Source organism: Papio anubis, chromosome 3 (assembly GCF_008728515.1).
Source record: "Papio anubis isolate 15944 chromosome 3, Panubis1.0, whole genome shotgun sequence".
In the NCBI taxonomy this organism is placed as follows: Eukaryota; Metazoa; Chordata; class Mammalia; order Primates; family Cercopithecidae; genus Papio; species Papio anubis.
The window spans coordinates 61,429,684-61,435,683 of NC_044978.1; the positions used below are offsets into that span (position 1 = coordinate 61,429,684).

Here is a 6,000-nt window from a genome sequence, read left to right on the forward strand (position 1 = left end):
TGTTCTTGCTCTACTCAGCGATTTGACTTCTTCCTGGTTTAGTCTTGGGAGGGTATATGTGTCCATGGTTTATTCATTTCTTCTAGATTTTCTAGTTTATTTACGTAGAGGTGTTTATAGTATTCTCTGATGGTAGTTTGCATTTCTGTGGGTCAGTGATGATATCCTCATTATCATTTTTTATTGTGTCTATTTGATTCTTTTCTCATTTCTTCTTCATTAGTATAGCTAGCCAGCTATTGTGTTAATTTTTTCAAAGAACTGGCTCCTGGATTCAGTGATATTTTTTAGAAGGTTTTTTATGTCTCTGTCTCCTTCAATTCTGCTGCTCTGATCTTAGTTATTTCTTATCTTCTGCTAGCTCTTGGATTAGTTTGCTCTTGCTTCTCTAGCTCTTTTAGTTGTGTTGTTAGGGTGTTGATTTTAGATCTTTCCCACTTCCTCATGTGGGCATTTAGTGCAATAAATTTCCCTCTTAACACTGCTTTAGCTGTGTCTCAGAGATTCTGCTATGTTGTCTCTTTGTTCTCTTTGGTTTCAAGGAATTTGATTTCTGCCTTAATTTCATTATTTACCCAGGAGTCATTCAGGAGAAGGTTGTTCAATTTACATGTAATTGTGTGGTTTTAAGTGAGTTTCTTAATCCTGAGTTCTCATTTGATTGCACTGTGGTCTGAGAGACTGTTTGTTATGATTTCCATTCTTTTGCATTTGCTGAGGAGTGTTTTACTTCCAATTTTGTGAACGATTTTAGAATAAGTACCATGTGGCGCTGAGAAGAATGTATATTCTGTTGATTTAGGATGGAGGGTTCTCTAGATGTCTATTAGGTACACTTGATGCGGAGCTGAATTCAAATCCTGACTCTCCTTGTTAATTTTCTCTCTTGTTGATCTGTCTAATATTGACAGTGGGGTGGTAAAGTCTCCCACTATTATTGTGTGGGAATATAAGTCTTTTTGTAGGTCTCTAAGAAATTGTTTTATGAATCTGGGTGCTCCTGTATTAGGCACATATATATTTAGGATAGTTAGCTCTTCTTGTTGAACTGATCCTATTACCATTATGTAATGCCCTTCATTGGCTTTTTTAAATCTTTGTTAGTTTAAAATCTGTTTTATCAGAGATGAGGGTTGCACCTCCTGCTTTTTTTGTTTGTTTGTTGTTTTGTTTTGTTTTCGCTTTCCATTTCCTTTGGTTGGTCAGTTTTCCTCCATCCTTTTGTTTTGAGCCTATGTGTGTCTTTGCACATGAGATGTGTCTCCCGAATACAGCACACTGGTGGATCTTGACTCTTTATCCATTTTGCCAATCTGTGTCTTTTAATTGGGTCATTTAGCCCATTTACACTTAAGGGTAGTATTGTTATGTGTGAATTTGATCCTGTCATTATGATGCCAGCATTGATGCAATTTCTTCATAGAGTCATTGGTCTTTATATTTTTGTGTTTTTTTCAGTAACTGGTTTTGCCTTCCACATTTAGTGCTTCCTTCAGATGCTCATTCAAGGCAGGCCTGGTGCTGAAGAAATCCCTCAGCATTTGCTTCTCTGGAAATGATTTTATTTCTCCTTTGCTTATGAAACTTAATTTGACTGGATATGAAATTCTGGGTTGAAAATTTTTTCTTTAAGAATGTTGAATAGTGGCCCCCACTCTCTTCTGGCCTGTAGGATTTCTGCTGAAAGGTCCAATGTTAATCTGATGGAATTCCCTTTGTAGGTGACCTGGCCTTTCTGTCTGACTGCGCTTAATACTTTTTCCTTCATTTTGATCTTGGAAAATCTAATGATTATGTGTCTTAGGGTTGATCTGTTTGTGGGATACCTTAGTAGTATTCTCTGTATTTCCTGGATTTGCATGTTAGCCTGTCTTGCTAGATTGGGAAAGTTATCCTGGTTAATATCCTGAAGTGTATTTTCCCACTTGTTTTCATTCTCCCCATCACTTTCAGGTACTCTATTCAATCATAGGCTGGGTCTTTTTATGTACTCCCATATTTCTTGGAGGCTTTGTTCCTTCCCTTTTATTCTTTTTTCCCTCTAATCTTGTCTGCCTGCTTTATTTCAGCAAAGTGGTCCTCAAACTCTGATATCCTTTCTTCCACTTGGTCGATTCAACTATTGATGCCTGTGTATGTTTCATAAAGTTCACATGCTGTGTTTTTCAGCTCCATCAGGTAATTTATGTTCCTCTCTAAACTGGTTATTCTAGTTATCAGCTCTTCTAATCTTATATCAATGTTCTTAGCTTCTTTGTATTGGGTTAGAACATGCTCCTTTAGCTCAGTGGAGTTTTTTTATTACCCATCTCCTGAAGCCTATTTCTGTCAATTCATCCATCTCATCTTTCATTTAGTTCTGCACTCTTGGTGGAGAGGCATTGCAATTATCTGGAGGAGAAGAGGCACTCTGACCTTTTGGGTTTTCAGCATTTTTTCACTGATTCTTTCTCATTTTCATGAGTTTGTCTAGTTTCGATCTTTGAGGCTGCTGACCCTTGGATGGGGTTTTTTGTGGGGACATATTTTGTTTTTGATGCTGTTGTTTTGATGCTGATGATTGTATGTTTTTCTTTCAATGGTTAGATTCCTCTTCTGTAGGGCTGCTGGGTTTGCTGTGGGTCTACTTCAGGCCCCAATCATCTGGTTCACTCTCATGCCTGGAGATGTCACTCAAGGATGCTGGGGAACAGCAAAGATGGGTGCTTGGTCCTTCTGGGATCTTTGATGACCTTGAGGAGCACTAACCTGATGCCAGTAGGATCGCTCCTGTATAAGGTGTCTGACAACCCCTGTTGGAGGATCTCACCCAGTTGGGTGGCACAGGGGAACAGGAATTGTTTAATGAGGCACTTTGACTGTTCCTTGGTGGAGGGTATGTGCTTTGCTGTGAAGAAACCTCTTGCTTGGGCTGCTCTGATTCCTCAGAACCACCAGGAGGAAAGGCTAAGCCTGCTGTTCCACAGAGACTGTAGCCACACCTCCATCTAAGGGCTCAGGCCCAGGGAGATCAGGGTTCTTTCTGTGCCTGAGCCTCTGGCTGGAGTTGTTGGAGTTCATTCAGAGAGGCCCTACCCAGTGAAGAAGGATGGATCAGCTTCAGGCCTGAAGAGGCACTGTGGCCACGGTCTGCCACAGCTGGTGTGTTGGGCTGTGGGGGACACTTCTTGAGACCAAGCTGTCCAGCCTCCCTGGCTCCAGGAGGGGAAAAGCACAGCCTGGAGCTATAGAAATGGATTCTGCCCTTCCCTGGCCAAGGAAACTTAGCAGGTTAGGCAGTTATGCCTTCCATTGCTGGCTGCTGCCTCTCCCACAAGGACATCAAACTGCTTCAACAGCAGGCAGTCACTGCTGTGGTGCTGGTCGCCCCTCCCCACAGAAACTCTGAAGGCGTAAGCAGATTCTAGCTGAGAGGCTGCTGAGAATCTGCACAGCTCCTGGGTTGGGACCCTAGGCCCCAGTGGCATGGGTTCACAAGTGGGAACTTCCAATCCATGGGTTGCACAGTTCCACGGAAAAAGCACAACTTCCCTAGCTGGGTAGCATGCTCACTCACCGCATCCCTTGGCTGGGGAGTGGGGGCTCTGCTTCCCCATGTGGCTCTCTCAGGTGGGCAGCTGGACCACACTGCTCTTCCTTTCTGTCTGTGCATCATGCCAGTCACCTAGTCTGTGAGCATCAGACATTTTAAATTGGTTTGGGAACCTTTGTAGGAGTTGAGATTTTTGTTATCAAAATAGGGATTAAAATTTTTTTAAAAGATTGAATTCCATGCTTGGCAAGGCTGTTGAAATCTTTACTATTCAGGGTGAGTTATTTCATGCACTTGCACCTTCATCATGGAAATTGTGAATGCAAGTTTTCACTGATAACCAGATGCTGTGTTGGTGCTAATGTATGCAATTAATCAGATGGTTATCTTACAATACGACAAAAAATAGAAGGTGGAAAAAACCAAAGAAACAACAATACAGATTTCACTGACTTTAGAATTTCTAGAATTTCCCTTAGCCCACAGTCTACAATTTGACAATCAGGTAAGTGAAAATGAATATACAAAGCATAATACAAATCAGAAACCATTTTATTATTTTAGCCTAAAAATATAGAACCAGTAGAGTTATATTTTAATGGATATTTTTTTTTCGACCTTCTGCATTCTCATTTCATACCAAAGTTTTGACACCTTTTTCAATCTAAGTCCACAATTTGGGTCAAGTGCCAATCCTGGAAGAAATGTTTTTATAAGCATTTAATAAGAAATGGCTAGTAATTTTTTATAGAAGAAGTGATCATTAATACCCCTAAATTGGTTCTGGTCTCAGCAATTAATCTTAGCAGAAAATATGAAACAGTATTCATGTGTTTTTTACCCATCTAGGACTTTGTTGATAAAATCTGAATAAAATAAACTCTCAAAGTTATTCAGCATTTCAAATTGTCTGAAATTTGATTTTAAAAAACTGAAATTTGATTTTAGGACCAAAGTCATGAGTTATCAACCATGTTACACAAATTAAGACACATTTAAAAAATTGTTTGATGTTTTCCAATTCCTATAGATAACAACACTATTCTTGATAGTGTTTCCACTGATTATTTAATATTTATTATTCCAGGAAGAGTTTTGTCACTTTGGACTCTCTTTTTTTTTTTTTTTTTCCTTCCTTTTTTTAAATTTTTTTATTTTTTATTTATTTATTTATTTATTTTTTTTTTAAGGAAACTGATGCTTTTTTTATTATTATACTTTAAGTTCTAGGGTACATGTGCACAACGTGCAGGTTTGTTACATATGTATACATGTGCCATGTTGGTGTGCTGCACCCATTAACTCGTCATTTACATTAGGTATATCTCCTAATGCTATCCCTCCCTCCTCCCGCCACCCCACGACAGGCCCTGGTGTGTGATGTTCCCCACCCTATGTCCAAGTGATCTCATTGTTCAATTCCCACCTATGAGTGAGAACATGCAGTGTTTGGTTTTCTGTCCTTGGGATAGTTTGCTGAGAATGATGGTTTCCAGCTTCATCCATGTCCCTACAAAGGACATGAACTCATCCTTTTTTGTGGCTGCATAGTATTCCATAGTGTATATGTGCCACATTTTCTTTTTCTTTTTTTTTTTTTTTTTAATTTATTTATTATTATTATACTTTAAGTTGTAGGGTACATGTGCATAACATGCAGGTTTGTTACATATGTATACTTGTGCCATGTTAGTCTGCTGCACCCATCAACTCGTCATTTACATCAGGTATAACTCCCAATGCAATCCCTCCCCCCTCCCCCCTCCCCATGATAGGCCCCGGTGTGTGATGTTCCCCTTCCTGAGTCCAAGTGATCTCGTTGTTCAGTTCCCACCTATGAGTGAGAACATGCGGTGTTTGGTTTTCTGTTCTTGTGATAGTTTGCTAAGAATGATGGTTTCCAGCTGCATCCATGTCCCTACAAAGGACACAAACTCATCCTTTTTTATGGCTGCATAGTATTCCATGGTGTATATGTGCCACATTTTCTTAATCCAATCTGTCACTGATGGACATTTGGGTTGATTCCAAGTCTTTGCTATTGTGAATAGTGCTGCAATAAACATACGTGTGCATGTGTCTTTATAGCAGCATAATTTATAATCCTTTGGGTATATCCCCAGTAATGGGATGGCTGGGTCATATGGTACATCTAGTTCTAGATCCTTGAGGAATCGCCATACTGTTTTCCATAATGGTTGAACTAGTTTACAATCCCACCAACAGTGTAAAAGTGTTCCTATTTCTCCACATCCTCTCCAGCACCTGTTGTTTCCTGACTTTTGAATGATCGCCATTCTAACTGGTGTGAGATGGTATCTCATTGTGGTTTTGATTTGCATTTCTCTGATGGCCAGTGATGATGAGCATTTTTTCATATGTCTGTTGGCTGTATGAATGTCTTCTTTTGAGAAATGTCTGTTCATATCCTTTGCCCACTTTTTGATGGGGTTGTTTGTTTTTTTCTT

General features: G+C 39.6%; 1 long non-coding RNA gene across 1 annotated transcript in view; it reads right to left on the reverse strand.

Moving 5' to 3' along the window:
* The window catches only part of LOC103882304, a 37,987-nt gene extending 33,345 nt beyond the window's left edge, over positions 1–4,642 (reverse strand). The window contains exon 1 of the long non-coding RNA XR_004182688.1: positions 3,557–4,642. This is a non-coding gene — a long non-coding RNA (uncharacterized LOC103882304). The remainder of the gene's footprint in view (positions 1–3,556) is intronic.
* Between the last annotated feature and the right edge of the window lie 1,358 nt (positions 4,643–6,000).